Source organism: Lissotriton helveticus, chromosome 4_1 (assembly GCF_964261635.1).
Source record: "Lissotriton helveticus chromosome 4_1, aLisHel1.1, whole genome shotgun sequence".
Taxonomy (NCBI): domain Eukaryota; kingdom Metazoa; phylum Chordata; class Amphibia; order Caudata; family Salamandridae; genus Lissotriton; species Lissotriton helveticus.
This window is the reverse complement of record NC_136063.1, coordinates 2,086,924,675-2,086,952,492: the sequence shown is the minus strand read 5'-3', so window position 1 is coordinate 2,086,952,492 and position 27,818 is coordinate 2,086,924,675.

Sequence of the window (27,818 nt, the reverse complement as noted above, 5' to 3'; positions counted from 1 at the left end):
CAATAGGCAAAAAGTTTTCAGTGTTCACCCTACACCCAGGAACACCAGTAAATTTAGGCAATGCCGGCTGCACCATGCCTGGTGCAACCCAGAGGTCAGAACTTTCAACGTCAAGTCTTGCAGCCGCCGGCTGCCGCCCAGCTGCCTCTTGTCTCACTACACCAACTGGAAGTCTAGCAGCCCCAGGCTGCAGCCCAGATGTTTCTTGCCGCAATATTGGCACAGCAATGTCCTCCGCAACCACAGGCACTTCATCCACACCAAAAGTAGCTTCATCAGCACTGAGAGTATCTTTATCATCAGATGAAGCCATGTGTAGAGAAAACTCACTACCTGAATCTTCACCTCCCACCTCTGGCTCAGAATCAGAGTCAGTTTCTGGACCATGGTCAGAGGAAGAATCAAAAAGCATTCCAACAACTTGCTGAGCAGTAATCCGGCGGCTAGCCATTATCCTTACAAATAAAGGAGTCTGTACAAACAACTCAACAACCCCAACACTGTGCAAAGTAAGTAAAAAAATGTAAGCCTTTATCACAAATATCTATATTTAGAAAAAATATACAATTCACTTACAAGACACAACTACACTCACCAGCACCTACTCTGCAAAGACACAGCAAATAGGCAACGATATCCCACTAAAAAGAAGAAAAAAAACTTACATCTACAGAAGTACACATCAAGAACAAATGCAAAACATCTTTTACAATCTGAAAAATCAGAAACCAAACATACTCGTATTATTACACACTTTACAAAAAAAACAATAACATTAGAATTGAACAAAAAAGGTCTCTTACCAAACACATGCAACTACACAAACAGCAGAAGAACAGAACCACCAGTAACGGAACCGCACACTGCAACAATCTAAAGAGAAAAAAACCAATACACATTAGAAGAAACAAAAACAACACACATTACAACAGGCTATGTCACAGTGTATGTCACAAATGTCCCCATGGGGGGCAGAATAAAAATCATTATACACATAGGTCCCCTGGAAGCAAACCTACGGAGGGCAAAGAGGCCAAATAAAGACACTAATCTGCCCCAACATACTTTTGAAAAAAATGGGCCCAAGGAAGCGACCCTTGGCCAAGGGGTCGCTTCCTATAAAAAAACAAACCTTGAATCTAGTTGGCTTTTCTATCAGGGGGGGCAGAACCTGTCTAAAATATTCATATTGCCCCCTGGAAGCGACCCTTGCCCAAGGGGTCGCTTCCTTTATAAAAATAAACAATCACTGGTGTCTAGTGGGCTTTTCTGCCCCCCCTGGGTCCAGATTCGGCCCAAAAACCGGCCGATCTGCCCCCAGGGGGGCAGAAAAGTCTAAAATAAAATCGTGGGCCCCTAGGAAGCGACCCTTACCCAAGGGGTCGCTTCCTTTATAAATAAAATACAATCCATGGTGTCTAGTGGGCTTTTCTGCCCCCCCTGGGTCCAGACTCGGCCCAAAAACCGGCCGATCTGCCCCCAGAGGGGGCAGAAAAGTCTAAAAAAAATTGTGGGCCCCTAGGAAGCAAGCCTTACCCAAGGGGACGCTTCCTTTTTAACTAAAATACAATCCCTGGTGTCTAGTGGGCTTTTCTGCCCCCCCTGGGTGCAGATCGGCCAAAAAAACGGCCGATCTGCCCCAGGGGGGCAGAAAAGTCTGAAATGAAATTTGCCCCAAAGGAAGCGACCCTTGCCCAAGGGGACGCTTCCTGCACACATAAAAAAATAAAGGAACAATCCCTGGTGTCTAGTGGGGGCATTTCTAGTGCAGGATCGCGATGCTGTGCGCGATCCTGAACCAGAAATGCCCTGCATTGGGACATCAGGGGAGAGGAAACACTGTTTCCTCCCCCCCGATGCCTCAAGGCACCAAGAAATGCTCCCCCCGCCCCACCGGAGCACCAAAAACCTACCTGGTAGCTGGACGCGCTGGAAACAAATGGCTTCCGGCGCATCCAGCGCTTCCTGATGACGTTGGCGCGCGCTGTGCGCGCTGACGTCACCAGGAAGCGTGGGGGTACCAGGGGGTGGCAGTGGAAAGTCTTCCACTGCCACCCCTGCTGAAATCAACACGATCGATGGCCCAGGGGAGGAGCGCCAGCGCTCCCCCCGAGGGCTGTGCTGATGACGGAGCGGTTCCGTCATCAGCACAGCCCAACCGGCGCTGATGAAGGAACCGCTCCGTCATCAGCGTCGAAGGGTTTAATTCATGGCACCCAGAGAGCGTGCTTGAGTTATCTCAGATGAGGTCGCGCCCACGTCGGGGACCATGCTCCATGGTGGTTTGGTAAAGGAAAAGAAGTTGGAGAGCTTCTTTATTAGGTGTTTCTTCAGTGGCGTTCAGCATGTGCCGGCCTCAAGATGATATAACATGGTCACGAGCACTGGTAATAAAGTAATGCAATGTCGCTACCATCCCACCTACATGGCCTCTGGGTGTCCAGTTTAAATAGCGATTAAGACCAGGCACCCAGTTGTGGCACTCCCAGCCTAACTCCCCCCCTACACAGAGACAGACATGTCAAAGCTGTTCATATTCACATGCATCACTTGTGGCCAGCTTCAAGAACAAAGAGATCTACTTTATTGGCACATTTTTCTTTTGATTTTTTAGTGGCCTTCAAGTAAGGAAAAATAGATGATGGAGGACCGGCAGCAGGGCATGGGTCGAAAGGGACTCAAAGACCCTGTGCTTGAGTGAAGAACGAGAGCCTAAGCCTCTCAGTACACATCGTCATCTTCATGGCAAGATCATGAGGACTGTTAGCATGGGCTGAAATGTTATGGCAAGGGAAGCCCAGGTACAAAACAAGGTGCTTCCGTGAGAGGTGCCACCATAAATTAGGTTGCATACAGTTGGTGTGATCCAGAGGGACACATCAGAAACAGTACCTGGCATCCTCTAATTACTCAAATAATTTATCCTGTATCTACCACCAGGCTAGTGCACTGCAGTGTCCTTGCAACCCCTTTTGATTCATCCAATAGAACTTGGGCAGCCAGCGTGGATCCCCAGATCACGCAGACAGTACAGATCTTGCTACAAGAGAATTCACCATTGTTGATCACTGCCCCACACCCTCAGAAATGCATCTCAGCAAATAAGATTTGGGTACCACCTTAATTGGCTGTGTTGCATTTCTGGAGCTCCACCACCAACAGTAAAGAGACTCTCAATGAAAGACTCAGCAGCTGAAGGTCCCCATCAAATGTCCAATATGAATTCATAATTACACACAGAGTCTAAATTGCGCTATTCCACTAGTCTGTGATTCCCTCCTGGGATCACTCATCACGCACTAGATGTGATTATTAATTGGTAATCTGTGTACAGCACATCCAGAGGGGTACCCAACAGTGGAAACTGGGGGCCTGCATCTGATTTGTAATTTAGTCTGAAAGAAGTGAACAAGAACAAGAACAACTAGGGATAGCTTTCAGTAGCCAGTATTCAGGATTTCGTGGCACTATATTACATGGATTGTATTATATGTCAAGCAATAAACCTTAATGAAATGCGAGCACTGCTCCTGCAGTGGAGACCACCAGTGAGATGTAAACATGCTTTTTGGGTAGTCTTTTGTGCTTTTTTCCTTATTGAAGACAAAAAGTGGTTTGTGACCTTTTACAAGTGAATTACGTTGGGATTTTTCAACTGTTTTACATACACTCTTTAAGGATTCTGCTCCGGTACACTATGGGGACGTTTTCCTATATGTCAGCTATGTGAAAGCTTATGGGCGACGAATTGTAAGTTTAAATTCACACCCTCATCTTTAGAAGCTTTTCTCATTTATTGCTAAACCTGACCCACTAACACAAGCAAAAGATTTGGATAAAGAAGATTTTCAGGCTCCAGTGATGATAAAATGAGAAAGGATGTTCGCATTCTTAGCAATTGCATGGCCGACGTCTGGTCAAACGGACTAGACCAGGTAGTTTGGTGACTGAATACCAGGACTAGTTGAATGTGTTTTATTTTTTTAACGCTGCCTGCTGTTTGGAGTCTTTTGTCCTGTTTTTTAGGTGTTGAAACCAGAGCATTCAAAATAATGCAAATTAGAAGGAACGTGGCCTAACAACCAGAGCTAACCATCTGGGGAGCCAGGTTCAAGTCTCAGTGTTCGCTCAACATACTGGGCCTTATTTATGAGGCCAAAGCAAAAGCAAAGGGGATGATGGATGGAGTGTTGAACAATACAAGCACTCACCCCAGTTGAATGATCTGGGTTTAATCCATCATCATTCTTTAGCTCAATTCGCCAAACCAGTTCTGACATGGCCATATGCAAATCAGTCTGACCCTGTGCCTCATGGGAACAGTTCAGCCCGAACTGCCAAGCCATGCCACTGCCGATCAGTGCTAAAGTGCAATTGTACGAAACTTGCTGACTATGATCGTAGAGCAGAAGAAATGAAAATCAAATTTGAAAATCGAGGATACCCCCACAGAATTATTAGACATGCTTGTAAGAGAGCGCACTTTTATGACAGACAACATTTACTATCTGGAAAACTAAACACTACTGATCAAAATCTCGTGTTTGTCACAAGACACTCTGTCCTCAATGAAAAAATTAGGCAGATCATATGCTCACAGTGGCATTTACTAAATATAAACCAGCCACCTAAAGAGGTTCTACCTAAACCTATGTTTGCTTACCGAAAGAATAAAAATCTTAAGGACTTAATAGTGAGGTCACGTATGCCACAACCAAAACAATCTCTACACCGCTGTATAACTGACCTACAACCAGTCCACGGTAATTTCAAATGTGGAACATGTAAATCATGCCCACTGGCCATAGAAAGCAGATCTTTTTGCTACAATGGAATAACAATTGAAAATAAAGGTATGACAAATTGTAAAAGCAAAAATTTGGTGTATATATTGTTATGTCCCTGTGAAAAAGCGTACATAGGTGAAACTTCTCGTTCTTTACATACGAGACTTACTGAACATAGATCGGCAATACATACTGAAAAAAGAACTGCACCATTGGTATGCCATTACTTAGACAATCAACATTCACCGGATGACATACGTTGGTATATACTGGAATAAATCTCACCAACAGCAGGGCTCTGCTGTGACAAAATAAGGAAAAAGCGAGAGGTTTATCATATCTTCATGTTTAATACTGTCAATGACGGTCTGAATTCAGAAATCCCATGGGACCAAGCCATCTTGTAATGCATAGTGAAAATGTATCAATGTAACATCTCAGACATTTTTGTACAGTATAAATATAATCTTACTACTTCTGTAATATTTATAAATTTCCATCTAACTGGGCATTTTTCATCCACAGAAGAATGTATATTTTGAGAAATAATGATCATTCATAATTACGGACTATGGCTCTCACGTTCTACACTCATTATATTATATGTTTTTATGTAATTAAATATAGATACAGTTACGGTAGGATCATTTCATGACATGGGTGATGATTGACATCTCTTACTGATGGCGGTTTAACAGCGTCCAGTTTACAATTATCTTTTGTTTTATTAATCACCCTTTCATACATACTATTTACGCTGGTTTTATTTATATTTTTTTGCATTCCACTTATTTATTTTACCTTTCTACTATCACCAATAAATATCTGGTATTTTCATTCCTTTGTTTCGGGTCAGGCCATTTATTAATTTCGTTTTTCAAATTTTCTCATATTAACGCATCGCAGAAAATCCGGTTCAGTTCTTTTAATATCTTTGTAAATTGGCAAAACAAAAAGGTCTGCCTTTAAAAGTTCTGTTTAGGTGTTCTCAAACAATACGGTTGTTATCCATGTTCATAGATCTACAATTTGCAAGGTTTCTCATCTTAGTCCGCTTTTTATGTTTACTATATACTCTATAGACCAACACCTCTCTCACTAGTCTGTCATCTATTTTCACCTTTTGAATTCTGTTACACACACCGGAACTATATAAAGGGCCACGGCTCGTCATACCGGTTGTTTGTATCCAGTTTTCCCGCCCGTAGACAGCCGGCATATCTGTTATCGCACATACTGGGAGCCTATAACGCTCGGTCTCCTTTTTTTGGGAGGTAAGAGACAGAACCTGATATATATTTTTTCTATCGTGACTCAACACTAATAGCTTGCTTAATATATCTTTTCTCTGTTTTTCAATCGTAATACCTGAACCATTTATGGCGTTGCGATTCAGGGTAACGATGGCCGGTACTCCATGTCTCCAACCTTTCGGCAGTTCAAGTCTCGCTATTTACAAACAATAGAAGCTAATAGTGTGTTTGCTACTGCTGTCAATAAATATAAAGTACATGGATTTTCCGATACCCTTCTCTTAATTTCAACCCACTGGATATATATTGTTTGTTAAATTATATAGCATCATTTCGCAGCATATGCAACTCTTGACCTCTGTATTTAATTTTTCAATACATTAATTAATCGAACGACATGTCATTTATTAAGATATCACGTTTTACGTCTACCTACAGATACGAATCACTGAAAAACATGTACCTAATTGATTTTAGTTTCAGGGAAGTTACTGACAATCTCCTTGGAGGTAACTTTATTTGCTACCAACAAATCAAACGGAATTTGCATTTTTCCGTTTATTAATCAAATTCAATATATGTTTTGGCTATCTTTTGTTTTAGGACAACCAAAGATTTTGCCATATCAACGATTCGTTTCTTTTCATCTCCTTTGCCTTGAAAGAATGTTCTACTTCTAAGGTATAAAATATTTTTAGATCGTATCCATCAAAATGCCCGTATCTATATATCGAGATCGTATCGACCAAGATGCCTACATATGAAATACTTAAGTTTACCTTTTATCTTTGTTTTTTCTATTGCCTCATATCTTTAGATATCTTTATATATATATTACTCATATCGGCAGTCGTTATACAACCTTCAGCATCAACCCCAAAGAGAATATTTTGACTAACCCACATCTATGAAGATTTAGGTAAATAATCATGATAATTGCTCAGGTCTTCCTCTCTCTTTTTAATTATTATTTATTAATCTACGATCTAGTTATACTTTCTTATTCTTGTGACAGATATCTACCACATCGTATCACGTCCGAAGCGAACGTTCACAATATTATCTTTTTTTTTCTGCAATTCCACAGGTATTGGATTATTTAAGTCATTGTTTCGTTTTTTGCTATGTGGAACAGCTTTTCACATACTATACTTCTGAATACCAATTGTAATCCGCTCTCATAACCTTGTATTATTTAGCAGAACTATAAGTATCATAATTTATCTACTTATAGATATTAAGAAACCCTCATCTGCGATTGCTCCCCCTGTCTTCCCCCCGGTTTTTCATCTACGTCACCTATTAGGTCTGGGATCAACTTTATTATTGTAAGTATGCTGTATTTCTTTTTATTTCAACCAAAAAGTTTTTTTGTAAATAGTTTATTTTAATAACTTTCAAACAATTAGAATTTCAAATCTTGTTTGTTTTTAGCTGTGATGACAAGTAACCTGTGATTTTTCGAGCTACACTGTCACCCATTCATCATGTTATGAGATGGTCCTATGTTTTCAAAAACTGTTTTCATAAACTGTTTTCTTCCTCTTGATATTCAGTATGCATATTATGGAAATGTTTCCTTATTATAGCAACAACTGTATCTAGATTTGATTTTATGGACAATATCTCTAATGATGGTCATCAATGTCTGACTTCATGAATGTTAAACCACTGACATGTAGACCATACATTCGGGAATGTGAAATTGACTAATCAGATAGATGATACTACGAATAAGACAAAACTTTATGTCTTAAATAATATGTTTATATTCGGATGAAATACTTAGATCACTATGTTCATAATTGTGCTGCTCTACCTAAGATCTAAGGCCATATAACTGTATACATGTGTTTATTTATTTTTGGTTATGTCCACTGTATATAAATCTGTTATGTTATTTTATTGATATATGTTTCTCTTCACGATTTATAGAGCAATAGACGGTCACCTGAAGAAGGCTCATGAGCCGAAACGCGCGTAGTGTTATCTACCACTTTGCCTTCAACAAACTTGTACAGTTTCAAGTCTATTGATGATGCATTTTTTCTAATATGTTTTTAAATTTAATGTTATAAAAAAGTGATTACGATTTTCATGTATAATAACAATCACTAGATAAGATAACCCAAAAAAATATAACCAAAAAAAAGGATAGAAAAAAATATATAAGCAAACACTGAATACATATATCAAATATCAAATAAATCTATTTTTTCAATATTTATTGTTTGAAGTTTTTCGATACAGTTCGACTTTATATGTTTAGGATGGTCATTAATTGATTATATCTAAATATCAAAATGTTTGATAATTCTGTCACTTGGCTATAGACCTTTTCTAAACCCAGTTTTTCCCTATGTATAGCAAGTGAAAGAGTACTGTATAGGGGTCCCCTTTTTCTAAAATACTTGTAAAACTCATAGCAGGATCTTCGTGCACTGTCATATGGACAGGAGTCGGGAGATCTGCACCAGGCAGACTTTCAAACGACACATGAGTTATGTGTCCCCCTCGGGGAGGGTATATGCACTCCCCAGGAAGTCCTGGTTTGCCAGGCAAGTGTTAAACTGCAGGGTTTGGTCCCTGGGTTGGGAAGCCAGGCTCAGGTTTTGTCTGACCTGGAGGGAGGGGCGATTGTAATCAGTGTCCTGACCGATGTAGCTTCTGGGGGTACCACTCCAGGTGGGTGGGTACAGCACTCTCGAAGGGGGTGCAGAGGGAGGGAGCCCTCGCCTCTGACCCTGGTTCAACTAGAGGGCTCAGACCCTAGGTTGGAGGGCCAGGTTCAGGGTGTCCCCCTGACCTGGTTGCCCAGTTGCAGGATAGAACCCCTGAACTGGTGGGAGAATTGTGCAGGGGTCGGGAGATCTGCACCAGGCAGACTGTCAAACGACACATGAGTTATGTGTCCCCCTTGGGGAGGGTATATGCACTCCCCAAGAATTCCTGGTTTGCCAGGCAAGTGTTAAACCGTAGGGTTTGGTCCCTGGGTTGGGAAGCCAGGTTCAGGTTTTGTCTGACCTGGAGGGAGGGGCGACTGTAATCAGTGTCCTGACTGATGTAGCTTCTGGGGGTACCACTCCAGGTGGGTGGGTACAGCACTCTGGAAGGGGATGCAGAGGGAGGGAGTCCTCGCCTCTGACCCCGGTTCAACTAGAGGGTTCAGACCCTAGGTTGGAGGGCCAGGTTCAGGGTGTCTCCCTGACCTGGTTGCCCAGTTGCAGGATAGAACCCCTGAACTGGTGGGAGAATTGTGCAGGACACCTGCCACAGGTGCCCTGACAATTCTGGAAGGGGATACCGCACCAGGTGGGAGGGTACAAAGCCCCAAGGAGGAGGACCGGGTGTGGGAGAACCCATCCCAGTCTCTGGTCCAGCCACCGGGTATAGGCCTGGGGCTGGTGGGTCAGTGCCAGGATGCCATACCTGACCTGACAGGAGGGAGAGTGGACAAAGGGTGCAATGCACCTGGGGCTACTGCCCCCTGCTCTCAGATGCCACAGAGATTTGAGAGCCCTGAGAGGCATAAGGCCTGGGTCTCATCCCTGACTACTGTCAGTGGTCACTGTGACTTGCTGTCTGTCTGTTGGGACACACCTGTGAGCAAGTTAAGGTTAGATGCTGCTCAGGTGGTGTCCAAAGGTGAAGAAAAGGGTTCCCCATGGATTAGCTTGGTGGACCCTGAAAAGTATGGACAGAGGAAATTAAATGGGTTCAGAGTGGTGTAGTACTGGAATTTGCCCTTGCTGTTGCGGGCCAGGTCCATGTTCTATCACCCTAAGCAGGGAATCCCATCAAGGTAGTGATTGTTCTACCCTACGTTTTGGCTGGAAGGGGGTTGTGTTGGACTTGGCCCTTTTTGCAGGGTCATCCCTGAACTTTTTGCCTTTCTCCTATATTATTTCTGATCTGTTGGCAATTTTATGACTCTGGGCACTTTACCACTGCTGATCAAAGCTAAAGTGCATATGCTCTCCCTATTGTGTAATTAATGTATTAAGTGGTGATTCCATGATTGACTATTTGGTTTACTTGTCAGACCCTAGTACAGTGCACTGAGTATGCCCTGGGTGGGTAAATCCAAATGCTGCTAGTGGGTTTGCAGCACTAGTTGTGCCACCCACAGAAGCAGCCTTGTAAAATGTGTCTAACGTCTGCCATTGCAGAGTCTGCGTGCAGTCTGGTACTGCCATGATGACTTGGCAAGTGCACCCACATGCCAGTCGCTTAACCTTCCCTTTTCTTCATATTAGTCACCCCTATGGTAGGCCCACGGTCAGGGTGCATTGTAAGTATAAGGTAGGACAAGCCCTAATGTGTGTGGCATGTCCTAATAGTGAATTACAGCCATTTTCGTTTTTCACTATTACAAGGCTACCTGTTCTCCATAGGCCAGAATGGGCTGCTAGATTATTACATGTTTATAATCCTAGCAGACTCAGAGAACATGGCAGAAATTCAAGTTTAGTATGCCTGGACTCAGAATAATAAAATACATCTTTTAGTGAAGTTCAATTTTTTATTCTGTGTTTGTAAATACCACTTTTAAAAAGTAGGTATTTGCTTGCCTAACCATTTAAGCCTGCCTCTGCGAGGTTGTGTATTCCTCGTCTGGAGTTTGAGTGACAGGGCTGGGGGATTCCAGGAGACAGAATGAGTCAGCCGAGTGGTGAATAGAGAGATCTGCATCTAGATCGGAGGGAGGAGTTGCACCTGGGACCTTAATAGGACTGTGCCTGCCACCCACAGTGCTGGCTCCACCCTCTGTGGTGCGTCTGATGTCTCTGTCCTGCACACTGAAAGAAGAGAAGGAAAACTGTCAACAAAGTGCTCCAGGGCTGTACTTGCCTTCCACGATGCTGGCTCCACCTCCTGTGGGGCGTCTGATGTTTCTGCCCTGCACTGTGAAAGGAAAGGGGAAGTCTGGTGAATAGAGTGCTTCGGAACTGGTTTGGGCTGGGCAAAGGCCCCTCTCGCCTCAGAGAACAAAGGATTTGGGGGTATAAATATTGGGACCCTGATCCCATGAAATTAGATCGCTTCTGAACTTACAAGACGAAACCTCTGTTGAGGAGAAGGAACCTGAAGAAACTGAGGAGAGACTACCTCAAGCTGAAGTGCTGCTTGTGGGATTGGCCTGCAGTGGTTGCCTGACTGCCAAAGAGAGGAGAAAGAACTTTGGACTTTTCTTTCAACTTGTGTTGAGATCTCCAAGGGCTTGGAAGAGAGCTTGCCCCCTGACTGAAGTCTCAGGACCAGTGGACTTCACAAGCCTTTGTGAATTGCTGCTGGAAACAAGTGGCTACAAGGCAGGAAGCTGTGACCGACTCTCACAACCGGCACGGTGTCCTATAGGCACCACACCAACCAACGTCCGCATCGAACAGTGCAAGCTCTGTGCTCACCGACTCCGTCTCGACACCGTCAATGAGCTGTAGCCTGCACCGCGACTGGAAGGACACTCCGACGTGCAACGCCTTGCTATACCGAATGGAACTGGTCTAAACTAGGCGGTCACTGCTGCTGGCTTCGAGTCCTGTTACCGCACCGGAGTTGGGCACCGCCTCCCTCGCTTCGCGACGCACTGCCCGACTCGCACCGCTATCCGGACTGACTGACGCCAGCTCCCGAACTCCGGCTCTGTCGCCGCACCGTAAAGCTGGAAGCATCGCAACGAGCAACGTCCGCCTCAAACAACGAAATCTCTGAGCTCACCGACTCCGTATCGATGCCGTCAACGAGCCTTAGCCTGCACCGCGACTGGAAGAACACCGTGACCTTCAACTCTTTATTTTTCTACACCGCGACGAACCCGGGAACCGGCTCGCACAACCGTGCCGGGCGCCTCAAGGAAAAGGTACTGTGACTGAGTCTGTCGACATTTGATTGGGCCCAGCTCCCGCGCTCCGCTGGATTTGTTAGACTCTGTGTTCTTTTCAGCAATGCTGTAGCCGGACAAGGCTACCGACTCGCACAGAACCTTGAATTAAGCCTTTTTAACCTGAACTCCTGAAACTTAATAATACTGTGGATTCTTTTTCTTGTTTATTGGTCTTGTGATAACTCTATATAAAGTATACTTATTTTTTATATAAAACCTGTGTGGTGTCCATTTGTAGTGTTGTCACAGCGTTACTGTATGTGGTTACAACTGCTTAACTTACATCGCCTCTGAAATAAGCCTTGACTGCTCGCGCCAGGCCGCCTAGAGGGTGAGCAGGGGTTATTTTGAGAGAGTAATTCCCTTGCCCTGACTAGAAGAGAAGGTCCCTGCTTGTCACAAGTACCTACCTGTGCCAACCAGAGACCCCCAATTCTAACATTGGTGGTCAGCGGAAGGGATTCTGAATTTGCATTTGTGACTCATGTACACTGATTGGTGAACACTACGTAGTGAATGCAGACCATCACGCAACCACGTACTTCTGATATTTGTTTTTGCCAGAGATCTCCATTTTTGCAAAGTCATGCCTGATTCAACCATCATGGAAGAGGCAGGATCTGTTGCATCTGTTGACTGTGATTGGGAGGAAGAGAAAACAGAAAACCATTCCAACAAGCAGCTCAGGAGCTTCTGCAAAAAGTTTAAAATTTCCATGACCGGACTCTTCAGAAGGGAGCAGTTCCAAAAGGTGCTGAGGGCATGGATCGAGGCAAGGAATGCCCCTGGAAATTAGATTGAATTTGAGGATGCACCGCAGCAGCTGGAGGGATCACTGGTTCCAGAAGGGAGGGGTGCAACCTCCCCATTGGGTAGCACTGTTTCTGCCCGAGACCTGTCCCCAGAAGAGTTGGCAGACAGGAGAAAAAACAGGATGCATGAAATGCAGATAGCCAAGCTCCAGCTGAGTGTACAACTGGAGTTAGAGAACAAGAAATTGGCCCTGGAGGAAAAGAGAATGCAAATGGAGCATGAGTTGATAATGAGGGAGCTTGATTTAGAGCTCGAGGGGCTTGAGGCCATGAGTGTTTCAGCTCAGCAACAAGAAATGTGTGTAGCTCAGAGATTGAGCTTTGCTGAGTTGGAGGTGGAGTCCAGCTCAGATGGTGGCAGCAAAATGGAATTTTCTAGTGCTGAGGGAGTAGTACATACACCCAGAGATGAGGCACCTGACTTGGAGGGGATTAGCTTACACCAGGAGGTACAACGACATGAGGTAGCTCCAGTAGTGCACAGTGTCCCTGAGGGGAATAGGTTAACTGGCGCAGGGGTTCATGGTCCTAGTGGTGGGAGGGACGCTCTACTGACTCTAGATGAGAGGTGCAGGGAGAGGGGTTCCCCTAAAGTTGAGGTCCTGATATGTGAGTGCGACGACCACCCAGAAGAGTGTGGGTTGTGTCACAGAGACAGTCAGATACTGTCTTGCCTGTCTCAGGAGAGTGGTGTGGAGTACGTGTGCGAGGCACTGGATGGTGAGGTGAAGGATAGTTTGGTTAACCCTTGTAGTGGGCTGTGTGATCCAATTGTGGGAGAGCATATTGTAAGTCCCTGTTTTCCAAAGCTATGCCAACACCTGTTGGAGAGTGAGTTCTCTGAAGTTAGGGAACTCACATTGGAGGCAGACTTTTTGGTGGATTACAGAGAGTTTGGAGGTGCATGGGGGAGTGACCCTGTGGGGAGTGGCTCAGGTATCTTTTAACCCAGAGTGGTGGAAGTGGTTCAGTGTAGCCCAGGTAGGTCCCAGTGTAGTGAGAGGGGTATAGGGGCTCACAGCCTGTCTCAGTGGAGAAGGAGTGAGTGTGGGGCTGTGTGTCCCCAGGTGCCCAAAACCAAGTCTCAGAGCCTGGATGGTTCTTTAAGGGAACACCAGGCGGGGAGCCTAGGCTGTCCTGATGGTCCGCCCATTGAGGGGGATTCCCTAGTATCTGGTGAGCTGGGAGTTCCTGTAATCAGGCCTCAATCAGTTCTGGTATCTGGCAGTGCTGCTTCAGTTGGTAGGGTACAGAGGTCCTGACTGAGGGGTGAGAGGGGGAAAGAGTCCCCAGTGGAGGAACCAGTGGGTCAGTGAATGATCATGGTGACACCACTTCTGTCCTGTGGGATCTTCGTGCACTGTCATATGGACAGGTGTCGGGAGATCTGCACCAGGCAGACTTTCAAACGACACATGAGTTATGTGTCCCCCTCGGGGAGGGTATATGCACTCCCCAGGAAGTCCTGGTTTGCCAGGCAAGTGTTAAACCGCAGGGTTTGGTCCCTGGGTTGGGAAGCCAGGTTCAGGTTTTGTCTGACCTGGAGGGAGGGGCGACTGTAATCAGTGTCCTGACCGATGTAGCTTCTGGGGGTACCACTCCAGGTGGGTGGGTACAGCACTCTGGAAGGGGGTGCAGAGGGAGGGAGTCCTCGTCTCTGACCCCGGTTCAACTAGAGGGTTCAGACCCTAGGTTGGAGGGCCAGGTTCAGGGTGTCCCCCTGACCTGGTTGCCCAGTTGCAGGATAGAGCCCCTGAACTGGTGGGAGAATTGTGCAGGACACCTGCCACAGGTGCCCTGACAATTCTGGAAGGGGGTACCGCGCCAGGTGGGAGGGTACAAAGCCCCAAGGAGGAGGACGGGTGTGGGAGAACCCATCCAAGTCTCAGGTCCAGCCACCGGGTACAGGCCTGGGGCTGGTGGGTCAGTGCCAGGATGTCATACCTGACCTGACAGGAGGGAGAGTGGACAAAGGGTGCAACGCACCTGGGGCTACTGCCCCCTGCTCTCGGATGCCACAGAGGTTTGAGAGCCCTGAGAGGCATAAGGCCTGGGTCTCATCCCTGACTACTGTCAGTGGCCACTGTGACTTGCTGTCTGTCTGTTTGGACACACCTGTGAGCAAGGTAAGGTTAGATGCTGCTCAGATGGTGTCCACAGGTGAAGAAAAGGGTTCCCCATGGATTAGCTTGGTGGACCCTGAGAGTATAGACAGAGGAATTGAAATGGGTTCAGAGTGGCGTAGTACTGGAATATGCCCCTGCTGTTGCAGGCCAGGTCCATGTTCTATCACCCTAAGCAGGGAATCCCATCAAGGTAGTGATTGGTCTACCCTACGTTTTGGCTGGAAGGGGGTTTTGTTGTACTTGGCCCTTTTTGCAGGGTCATCCCTGAACTTTTTGCCTTCCTCCTATATTATTTCTGACCTGTTGGCTATTTTATGACTCTGGGCACTTTACCACTGCTGATCAGTGCTAAAGGTCTTATGCTCTCCCTATTGTGTAATTACTGTATTAATTGATGATTCCATGATTGACTATTTGGTTTACTTGTCAGACCCTAGTACAGTACACTGAGCATGCCCTGGGTGTGTAAATCCAAATGCTGCTAGTGGGTTTGCAGCACTGGTTGTGCCACCCACAAAAGCAGCCTTGTAAAATGTGTCTAACGTCTGCCATTGCAGAGCCTGCGTGCAGTCTGGTACTGCCATGCTGACTTGGCAAGGGCACCCACATGCCAGTCGCTTAACCTTCCCTTTTCTTCATATTAGTCACCCCTATGGTAGGCCCACCGTCAGGGTGCATTGTAAGTATAAGGTATGAGAATCCCTGATGTGTGCGGCATGTCCTAATAGTGAATTACAGCCATTTTCGTTTTTCACTATTACAAGGCTACCTGTTCTCCCTAGGCCAGAATGGGCTGCTAGATTATTACATGTTTATAATCCTAGCAGACTCAGAGAACATGGCATAAATTCGAGTTTAGTATGCCTGGACTCAGAATAATAAAATACATATTTTAGTGAAGTTCAATTTAATATTCTGTGTTTGTAAATACCACTTTTAAAAAGTAGGTATTTGCTTGCCTAACCATTTAAGCCTGCCTCTGCGAGGTTGTGTATTCCTCGTCTGGAGTTTGAGTGACAGGGCTGGGGGATTCCAGGAGACAGAATGAGTCAGCCGAGTGGTGAATAGAGAGAACTGCATCTAGATCGGAGGGAGGAGTTCCACCTGGGACCTTAATAGGACTGTGCCTGCCCCCCACAGTGCTGGCTCCACCCCCTGTGGTGCGTCTGATGTCTCTGTCCTGCACACTGAAAGAAGAGAAGGAAGACTGTCAACAAAGTGCTCCAGTCCTGTACTTGCCTTCCACAATGCTGGCTCCACCTCCTGTGGGGTGTCTGATGTTTCTGCCCTGCATTGTGAAAGGAAAGGGGAAGTCTGGTGAATAGAGTGCTTCGGAACTTGTTTGGGCTGGGCAAAGGCCCCTCTCCCCTCAGAGAACAAAGGATTTTGGGTTATAAATATTGGGACCCTGATCCCATGAAATTAGATCACTTCTGAACTTACAAGACGAAACCTCTGTTGAGGAGAAGGAACCTGAAGAAACTGAGGAGAGACTACCTCAAGCTGAAGTGCTGCTTGTGGGATTGGCCTGCAGTGGTTGCCTGACTGCCAAAGAGAGGAGAAAGAACTTTGGTTCTAGTTTTTCCCGGCGTTAGCCGCTTCTCACCCAACTCACGATTACCCAAATAAAGAGGCAGGCGCTGGAGACTGGAAGGCAGGAAACAGGAGTTTATTTCCGACGGAACAGAACACGTCAAATCAGACAACAGGGTATCTTCTCGAGGTGCTCTCTTTAGTTTCTCTACGGCTCCGTCTTTTATACACAGGTTTATGATGTAAAAACATTCCTGATTGCAATAAAGACACTTTGAAGTACAAAAGAGCATGTTTGGGACCCCAGCTCCAGGCCCATTCCCATACCGACCGCTCTGATGTTGTTTTCCCCTCCCAAATTTAACATGTGATTGTAATCTGCAGCCGGACATTCCAACAGGGCACGAGGGCAGGAGGGGGTGGTCAGATCTAAGGTTGGGCAGGCGATAAGATCATGTTTCGCTATGCGGGGCCAGAGGGGTACATCCAGGAGACCTAGTTTTAGGATATGGGGCTGGGTCGAGAGGCCAGGTGTAGCCGGGGGGGGTCATCAGAAGAGAGGAAGGGTGTTCCTGGGAGGAATGCAGGGGTGTCGGTCGGATCTAGGGGTGTGAAGGCCTTGATTAATCACCGCTCCTCTGATGTGAGGCGAGGTCCTACTGTAGGAAGCAATAAACTGCATCTGTTGGGCTAGGTGATGGCCTGGGATCAGGCCGGGCAATCGGGCAGGGAGGAAGAGGTTACCAAAAAGGGCCCGTTCTATGAGTAGGATGAAAGAGAGAGGGGGCAGGGGTTCAGCATGGAGACAAGGTCGTGTTTAGCGGTGCGTTTATGGCCCGAACAGGAGAGACCGGGGACTGTCGGGGCGCGGGGTGCTTGCGCGGCTGGAGAGAGAGAGAGTGAGAGAGAGAGAGAGAGATGACGGCTATTGGCAATGGGCAGAGAGGTCATGACACAAAGATGGCTACTATCTATGTTCGTGATGGGGCCTAAAAGGGGACAAGATGGCGGGGCCACTGTTTCGTGACTTTCGCTTTACCTTCAACAGTGGCGAGGGTGAACGCAAATGAACGCCGCTTATGTACATATACATTGTCATTTTCCACAGTCGCCGCTTTTTACATAAGATAGGTCATTTCCGTGTTTATCATAATTGACGGGGTGTACATATAGTTGTGTGTAGTCAATGAAATAGCGTTTGTCAATACTGGTAGACTTGCATATAACCGTGTGCAGTTGATGCGACATACGAGGTGGAATACATATAAATTCACATTTGTTGTACTTAAAAAGTGACCGATGAAACATTTTACAGGCAAAAGTGGTTGAGGGAGGAATTTAGTCCAATACAAGCAATTAGTCAAGGGGTGTAGAAAGTTCAGAAAAAAGGGGGGGTCTTCGCCACAGTGTCCTTTTAGTAGCGAGTCATCACTGGTAGGCTCTGGTAGTTCGTTCTCTCCCGTTGGCGCTGTTGAGCACCGGCGGTGGAGCTATAGGTCCAGCTCGGGTCCTTCTTTACACGTCGCAGGGTGTGATCTGTCCTTTGCCGTTAGGCCACAGTCCTGTTTCCTAGCTAATCTCTCTTAAGGGTGCCTTATGCTGGGCACCTGCATTTCTTTCTCGGAGTCAGAATCCACGTGGAAAGGATAGAAGAGGGTTTTGTCAGATAATCGAGGGAGGAGAGGGCGGAGTGGGACCGGATCTTTGAGACGGACCAAGGGAGCAAAAGGGTGATGCGCAGGCAGGTCCATCAATCGGGCTCAAAGGGCGGGGACTTCTGGCACGCATGGGTCAACAAGTAGAGGGCTTCAAGGCAGCCCTCCATTCCTTCGTTTTCGGCGTTTGGGAGTGGTGCATCGTCCCGCGTCCCGTTGCTCTGCGGCTCCATCTTAGGTCGAGGTCACACGCGCCTCACGATCTGTGGCCAGGCTGTACGTCACGTCCAGCCCCTCTCCTCCGGTGACTGTGTATCCTTGAATGGGTACAAAACAGGTTTTAGTGAACTGACAAGAGAAAGCATTTATGCATTTCAATTCCGTCCCAGATCTAGGTAGCTGGGGGTACGTTTCATCGGTCACGGTCAGGAGTTATCACTGTGGAGCATGTATACAGGCATGTCTACTGAGTTTGTACTAAGTCTATTTGGCGTTCATTCATGTCGCATGTGGCTTTCTGACCCTAGCCCTGGCAGTCTTTTATCATCATGAGAGAGGGGGTAGAGGCTAAACACTCTTTTCTCGGGGAGCAACAGTTAAGCAGGGTCATCAGTTATACCTCGAGTTTACGGAGCTGGGGTCAAGCGGGAGGAACGGGGACGTTTTGGACATCCGTACTTGGGTGCGGAGGGGTGGGGCAATCTGGGCATAGGAGATTGTGTTTCTAACGAGCTGAGAGCAGAAGGCCACTGACGTATAGTCCTCCTATAAAAAGGGCCAGATTAGGGGAACATCAGTCGTCTTACATGTCCTTTCCTTTATAGCCAATTCGAGTTCTATCATTTTTACAGAAAGGAGAGGTAGTAACATGGCAAATTACAATTGTTTTAGTTTCTGGCAATTTGTCGATCACCTTTGTGTTCGATAAAACCAATTAGGCTCGTGCCGGCGGGGCACAACATTACCACTCAAAGGAGGAGGGAGCAGGGGTCGTTCGCATTTTAAATGAACTATTCGGTACACGTACAACATGAAGGGAAAGGAAGAGAGAGAGAAACGTGTACAATAATAGGCCATTTTGGTGCGCACACAACACAAAACAGTAGGGGTCATATTTATATAGAAACACAGACTGAGGGACAACGTAAATCCATATACTACGTACACATGAATTCAGGCGGGGGGGGGTACATGTATTTACATACAGAACTCAAGACAAAACATAGAACAGTACTTGGCCAAAGATATTTCCTCCTGCATGCTGCGCATCCTTAGTTTCCTATTTAATTCGCCTGGCTGTCTTTTGCTGTTGTTCTCTGTTGCAAATACTTATACTTTCGTCAATTGTTCGGGAACTAAGCTGGTCGGGCTAGTACTTACGGTGGGATCTTTGAATCGTTTTTAGCGAATGGGTATCCAGGCTGAGGCAACGGAGGGTGTTAGTTGGGGGAACAATGGGCAACTTCGAGTTTCATGGCGTAAGAATCTACTCGTAGGTGCACGTCATTCTTGGTTGCATTATTTGGGGGCCGGTTGGAGTCTTATTTTTGTCATACTGCAATAACCCGCCAAGTTTCTGCTTCAGACCACCCCTCCAGTCGTTGGGTTCAGAGAGAGAGAGAGAGACGGTCGTTTCTAAGTAAGGGAGTGTTATATCTATGTTTGCTCGTCGTGTATAGGCACCATGTTCATACCCCCCTTTTTCCCCATTCCATCGGTCGTTCGATCATCACTCAAGTCGTACAAAAACATCTCTCTTATCAAGCCAACGCGCACAACGTATATCCAGTCGAGTTACACACATCCGGTCATACACGCGTGCATTCATATCACCCAAAATCGTCATGTCCTCAGTGGCAGTCCCCATGGATAATGTATCATTTGTCCCCGCGGAACCATGGCGCGTTGCTTAGGTCTTTTCCATACTTTAGTCGATGTTCCGATGTGACCTGCAGAACGAAGGGGAAAAAGAAGGGGTGGGGGCAGCGTTTTAAGACACATTCGCGCACATAAACCCAAAAGGCTTTTACTTACCACGTATTCGACCTATCTCCGCGGGGTGCAGTCCCTTCCATCTCGGTGGTTTAAGCCCAGAGGGACTGGTGGTGCGGGAGGCATAATCATTTATGGACTGCACATTGCATAGATCGCCCATGTGTGGTATTGCGGATCTTGTGTGGGGGGGTCGAAACAAAAGGGCAATCAGGGTAAAGTGGGGTTGAACTCGTGTTCTTCTTCGAGGAGTCGGGGTGGTCTACAGTGGTAACGGGTCTGGTTTAGGGGCATCTGAAACAATTTCCCTGAGACATGTGGCATACAAAGTAAAACAGAACACCGGGACCTTTATCGATTGCCTTATGTTTGCACAAAAGTAAAAAAAACAAAAAAAACACACACAACAAACTTGGATCATTCACATTTTCAATATTTCTGGGTACTTTGCTTTTTAACCTTTCAGTAATCGACTTGCTTTATTTCGCCTGTATTTTACGTAGATCGGAAACAAGGGCTATGTATTCGAACTTACCAATCCACAAGCTACAACTATATTTGTTTGTCATAAAATCTTCATTTAAAAAATGTTGACGTACAAATGCAGGCCTACAACCACGTGGGCCAGCCACGGAGCAGACTGGAACTGTACATGAGGGCATATTTATCTACGGAAAACATAACTGAGTCGGTGGTGGTTTTATTTCATCAAGGTACGATAAGTGCAATAAAATCATATCGAAAATTCATTATGGGTAAGTACCATCAGTGTCAAAAAGATTCGAACCTTCAATAATACTGTAATTAATGATGCGTCAGAACTTAATATCAAATTCATTGTTCGAATGTTCAAGCAATACTCATCCCCTCCCGCCATGTGCTTCAAAACTGCATACATATCTCGTGATATCAAGTCTGAGCATCCGGAACACAACGGGGAATTACGAGTTTCGTTTGTACCGGCGCCATTTTGGGTGGGGCCAGGCGGGTCCAAGTATAGTCAAAATGTCTCCACCAACTCGTGGTCGGACCAGAACCTCTTTCGGCAGTCCAGAAGTTTCGTTAAGGGGCAACAGAAGGGACCGGTGACATGAACCATCAATCAAAGAAAAGGGAGGGGGCAACAATCTTTCCTACCGGGTCATACTGAGGTTCCACCGGAACTGATCAAATCGGTAGTCTGCAGTATCGTTGGTCGTTCAAAACTGAGGCTGGCGCCAGCATGAGGGCGTCAACGTCTCGTGGCTACGTCTTGGTCGTTCTGTGGGCAATCATGGCAGTCGTTTCCCATCGGAGGCGGTCGGGGGCCCGCGGAGGTCGAGGGCCCTCCGCAGCTCTCGTAGAATCTTCAAAGCTGAGGAGAACGTTTCTGAATGGAGGACTCATTTTTTCTAGCTGGCCAGCGACCAGGCCATCCTTGCACGCCAGGTTTATTCCTGCAGAGTCGACCGCCATTCTTAGGAGTTCTGCAGCTATCGACAGTCACTGGGTCAAATGGGCAGACGGACTCCAGCCTGTTGGGCGAGGCGTCGTAGCACCGCCACAGTGGACGAGACCCTGCTGGGTGAGTGGGGCGTCTCTATACCGCAAGAGTGGACGAACCCTTTGCCGGGTGCCTGGAGCGTCCCTGCACCGCAAGAGTGGACGAGCCCTTTGCCGGGTGCCTGGAGCGTTGGGGGTGCAGCTGAGGGGCCTCCACCTGGGGAGGCGGGAGAGGCTCGTCCGCGCCGCCTCTCCCTCCCAGTGCACCCCACGGCGTCTCGCTGACATTTGTTATGGCCGGACCAGGCGATGAAGAAGAGGGGGGGGTCGGAGGCATATGCAAGACATCCCCCCGTGGCCTGCAAGGCGCCGGGAGAAGAAGGGAATGGGAGGACCAGTACATTCCAGGTCGGGCCCATGCCTTCGGCGGCCGGCCGCTCTTTGCCACGGCCTCAGGAACGGGTCCCTTGGTTCATCCCGGGGACAGGCCTTGGCGCGTGGTGTCGCCTCCGGACTATTCGCGTAATGGTTCTCCACCCCCAGGCCGCCGCCGACGGCTTTTGTAGACTTTCTGACGCCCAAAAACCTACTAGAAAGTAGCCCAAGGTAGCCCAGCATTGCTACTTTGGGGAAGGAGGGACAGGAACGGCGTCAAGCAGACGGCGAAATGCATTGTGGGTTTGTTGTTGCAGCCGTTTGCCGTGTAAATAGTTGTTTAATATATTTTTGTTCAAATAAAAACGTTTTAACCTGTTACTTTGCTATTGTGTTGTATATTTCTAATATTTGCCTAGGGTTTGTCGTTAATTGGGCGGGGTGGTCGGTGGAGCCGAGCTGTCTCGCAGTCATCATGGCGTTGAGTTCGGCTTTCCTCACTAGTTTCATATTTCCTGAGGGGTTGTTCCTAATGCTTCCATTTCAGTGAGGTTGAAAAGAGATCTCATCAGTGGCCTACTGATTTTACTCAATTCCTTTTGTTTTTCCTAACGATTCTTATGTTCTTTTATTTGCTAGCACGATACAGCGGCTAATCCGCATTTTCTTTATATATGTCCTTTTTATTAGGGGTGTCCTCCTGTGGAGCCAGATGGTCTACCTCTAATAAATGGTCCGGGCTGAACCAACTATTGAGCAATGGGGGGAAGATAGGCATGACGGGTTACAACGGGGACAAAAGTCAGCACTACCTATCCTTCACTACTTTGCGGAGACTAGGTAGAATATTTCTATTCTACAGTATTCGCAAATAGGGAATACCCCAAAGAGAGAACCAATTCCAAACAGTCAAGTTCGGACAAACAATCAATCAATCAAATGAGGAATGCAATAGGCGCGACGGGTTACAACGGGGGCAAAAGCCTGCGCTACCTACCCTTCACTATCTGCAAAGAGAGAGATCTTCCTGTTCCTCTCTGTTTGTAGACAGAGAAGATCCTTTCCGAGAACCAATTCCGAACGATCAATGTTCGGTCAAACAATTAATCAGTGGGGGATAAAAATAGGCACGACGGATTACAACGGGGGCAAAGGCCTGCGTTACCTATCCTTCACTATCTGCAAAGACTAAACAGAGTATGGCGACTCTGTGCTTGTTTGCAAATAGAGAATGATCCAAAGAGAACCAATTCCAAAACAATAAATGCTTGGATAACAATCAATCAAATGGAGAGGGAAGTAGGCGCGACGGGTTACAACGGGGGCAAAAGCCTGCGCTACCCACCCTTCACTGTCTGCAAAGGGAGAATACTCCTATCCTTCCCCGTTTGTAGACAGAGAATCTCTCAGGACAAAACAATCAAATGCGTAATACTAGTATTTTCCAATGACAATCAAACAATCAATTCGCAATTTGTCGTGTTACACGACCTTACCCGGACCGTATGGACAGTTTCTCGTCTTCTGTTTCCAGCGCCCGATCGTCCTCTATTCTCCATAATTGCTGTGGCACTCCTGATGGTTCCCAGTCAGGACCGTAGATCACTCGAGAGAGGTCTGCTCGGAACCAGTGAAGTTCGGATGATCGGCTGCCAGACAAGGGTCTATCGGGCAGGAGCTCTTCCCGATCGTTGCAGTCGCTCACTCCGTCGTCGGGACCTCTCCCACTGGATCCACGTGTCGCTGATGGGCCCACTTTGGCGCCAATTGATGAAAAAGGGTTCAGGCAGATCAGGTCGTTTACCCCTTTTTCTAGTTTTGCCCGGCGTTAGCCGCTTCTCACCCAACTCACGATTACCCAAATAAAGAGGCAGGCGCTGGAGACTGGAAGGCAGGAAACAGGAGTTTATTTCCGACGGAACAGAACACGTCAAATCAGACAACAGGGTATCTTCTCGAGGTGCTCTCTTTAGTTTCTCTACGGCTCCGTCTTTTATACACAGGTTTATGATGTACAAACATTCCTGATTGCAATAAAGACACTTTGAAGTACAAAAGAGCATGTTTGGGACCCCAGCTCTATGCCCATTCCCATACCCATAGCGACCGCTCTGATGTTGTTTTCCCCTCCCAAATGTAACATGTGATTGTAATCTGCAGCCGGACATTCCAACAGCAAAAACAACAAGTGATGGACTGAATGTGGATCAATGTCACACACTCCCCCAGTCAAAAGATCTGGGCCCAAATCCATCGTTTTTTTGCACTCCACACCACCCTGGGTTAGACAATGGCGATATGCTAATCAGCTCTGACCCTGTTGCCCCATGGGAACAGTCCAGTCCGAACTACAAAAGCCATGTCCTTCCCAGAACGGAATCAAGCATCCGAGGACCGGACCGGTTTCGAGGTAACACCTCTCTTCAGCCCGGCTAGCTTGACTCCAAGTGGTGTGGAGTGCCTGGGACCCACGTCTGGGCATCCCCAGCGCACTTAGGGCGGCAATTGCAAAAACAACAAGTGATGGACTGAATGTGGATCAATGTCACACACTCCCCCAGTCAAAAGATCTGGGCCCAAATCCATCGTTTTTTTGCACTCCACACCACCCTGGGTTAGACAATGGCGATATGCAAATCAGCTCTGACCCTGTTGCCCCATGGGAACAGTCCAGTCCGAACTACAAAAGCCATGTCCTTCCCAGAACGGAATCAAGCATCCGAGGACCGGACCGGTTTCGAGGTAACACCTCTCTTCAGCCCGGCTAGCTTGACTCCAAGTGGTGTGGAGTGCCTGGGACCCACGTCTGGGCATCCCCAGCGCACTTAGGGCGGCAATTGCAAAAACAACAAGTGATGGACTGAATGTGGATCAATGTCACACACTCCCCCCGTCAAAAGATCTGGGCCCAAATCCATCGTTTTTTTGCACTCCACACCACCCTGGGTTAGACAATGGCGATATGCAAATCAGCTCTGACCCTGTTGCCCCATGGGAACAGTCCAGTCCGAACTACAAAAGCCATGTCCTTCCCAGAACGGAATCAAGCATCAGGGTGGTGTGGAGTGCAAAAAAACGATGGATTTGGGCCCAGATCTTTTGACTGGGGGAGTGTGTGACATTGATCCACATTCAGTCCATCACTTGTTGTTTTTTGCAATTGCCGCCCTAAGTGCGCTGGGGATGCCCAGACGTGGGTCCCAGGCACTCCACACCACTTGGAGTCAAGCTAGCCGGGCTGAAGAGAGGTGTTACCTCGAAACCGGTCCGGTCCTCGGATGCTTGATTCCGGTCTGGGAAAGATATGGCTGTTGTAGTTCGGACTGGACTGTTCCCATGGGGCAACAGGGTCAGAGCTGATTTGCATAAAGCCATTATCTGACCCAGGGTGGTGTGGAGTGCAAAAAAACGATGGATTTGGGCCCAGATCTTTTGACTGGGGGAGTGTGTGACATTGATCCACATTCAGTCCATCACTTGTTGTTTTTTGCAATTGCCGCCCTAAGTGCGCTGGGGATGCCCAGACGTGGGTCCCAGGCACTCCACACCACTTGGAGTCAAGCTAGCCGGGCTGAAGAGAGGTGTTACCTCGAAACCGGTCCGGTCCTCGGATGCTTGATTCCGGTCTGGGAAAGATATGGCTGTTGTAGTTCGGACTGGACTGTTCCCATGGGGCAACAGGGTCAGAGCTGATTTGCATAAAGCCATTATCTGACCCAGGGTGGTGTGGAGTGCAAAAAAACGATGGATTTGGGCCCAGATCTTTTGACTGGGGGAGTGTGTGACATTGATCCACATTCAGTCCATCACTTGTTGTTTTTTGCAATTGCCGCCCTAAGTGCGCTGGGGATGCCCAGACGTGGGTCCCAGGCACTCCACACCACTTGGAGTCAAGCTAGCCGGGCTGAAGAGAGGTGTTACCTCGAAACCGGTCCGGTCCTCGGATGCTTGATTCCGGTCTGGGAAAGATATGGCTGTTGTAGTTCGGACTGGACTGTTCCCATGGGGCAACAGGGTCAGAGCTGATTTGCATAAAGCCATTATCTGACCCAGGGTGGTGTGGAGTGCAAAAAAACGATGGATTTGGGCCCAGATCTTTTGACTGGGGGAGTGTGTGACATTGATCCACATTCAGTCCATCACTTGTTGTTTTTTGCAATTGCCGCCCTAAGTGCGCTGGGGATGCCCAGACGTGGGTCCCAGGCACTCCACACCACTTGGAGTCAAGCTAGCCGGGCTGAAGAGAGGTGTTACCTCGAAACTGGTCCGGTCCTCGGATGCTTGATTCCGGTCTGGGAAAGATATGGCTGTTGTAGTTCGGACTGGACTGTTCCCATGGGGCAACAGGGTCAGAGCTGATTTGCATAAAGCCATTATCTGACCCAGGGTGGTGTGGAGTGCAAAAAAACGATGGATTTGGGCCCAGATCTTTTGACTGGGGGAGTGTGTGACATTGATCCACATTCAGTCCATCACTTGTTGTTTTTTGCAATTGCTGCCCTAAGTGCGCTGGGGATGCCCAGACGTGGGTCCCAGGCACTCCACACCACTTGGAGTCAAGCTAGCCGGGCTGAAGAGAGGTGTTACCTCGAAACCGGTCCGGTCCTCGGATGCTTGATTCCGGTCTGGGAAAGATATGGCTGTTGTAGTTCGGACTGGACTGTTCCCATGGGGCAACAGGGTCAGAGCTGATTTGCATAAAGCCATTATCTGACCCAGGGTGGTGTGGAGTGCAAAACAACGATGGATTTGGGCCCAGATCTTTTGACTGGGGGAGTGTGTGACATTGATCCACATTCAGTCCATCACTTGTTGTTTTTTGCAATTGCCGCCCTAAGTGCGCTGGGGATGCCCAGACGTGGGTCCCAGGCACTCCACACCACTTGGAGTCAAGCTAGCCGGGCTGAAGAGAGGTGTTACCTCGAAACCGGTCCGGTCCTCGGATGCTTGATTCCGGTCTGGGAAAGATATGGCTGTTGTAGTTCGGACTGGACTGTTCCCATGGGGCAACAGGGTCAGAGCTGATTTGCATAAAGCCATTATCTGACCCAGGGTGGTGTGGAGTACAAAAAAACGATGGATTTGGGCCCAGATCTTTTGACTGGGGGAGTGTGTGACATTGATCCACATTCAGTCCATCACTTGTTGTTTTTTGGACATTCCAACAGGGCACGAGGGCAGGAGGGGGTGGTCAGATCTAAGGTTGGGCAGGCGATAAGATCATGTTTCGCTATGCGGGCCGGAGGGGTACATCCACGAGACCTAGTTTTATGATATGGGGCTGGGTCGAGAGGCCAGGTGTAGCCGGGGGGGGGGTCATCAGAAGAGAGGAAGGGTGTTCCTGGGAGGAATGCAGGGGTGTCGGTCGGATCTAGGGGTGTGAAGGCCTTGATTAATCACCGCTCCTCTGATGTGAGGCGAGGTCCTACTGTAGGAAGCAATAAACTGCATCTGTTGGGCTAGGTGATGGCCTGGGATCAGGCAGGGCAATCGGGCAGAAGGAAGAGGTTACCAAAAAGGGCCCGTTCTATGAGTAGGATGAAAGAGCGAGGGGGCAGGGGTTCAGCATGGAGACAAGGTCGTGTTTAGCGGTGCGTTTATGGCCCGAACAGGAGAGACCGGGGGCTGTCGGGGCGCGGGGTGCTTGCGCGGCTGGAGAGAGAGAGAGTGAGAGAGAGAGAGAGAGATGACGGCTATTGGCAATGGGCAGAGAGGTCATGACACAAAGATGGCTACTATCTATGTTCGTGATGGGGCCTAAAAGGGGACAAGATGGCGGGGCCACTGTTTCGTGACTTTCGCTTTACCTTCAACAGTGGCGAGGGTGAACGCAAATGAACGCCGCTTATGTACATATACATTGTCATTTTCCACAGTCGCCGCTTTTTACATAAGATAGGTCATTTCCGTGTTTATCAT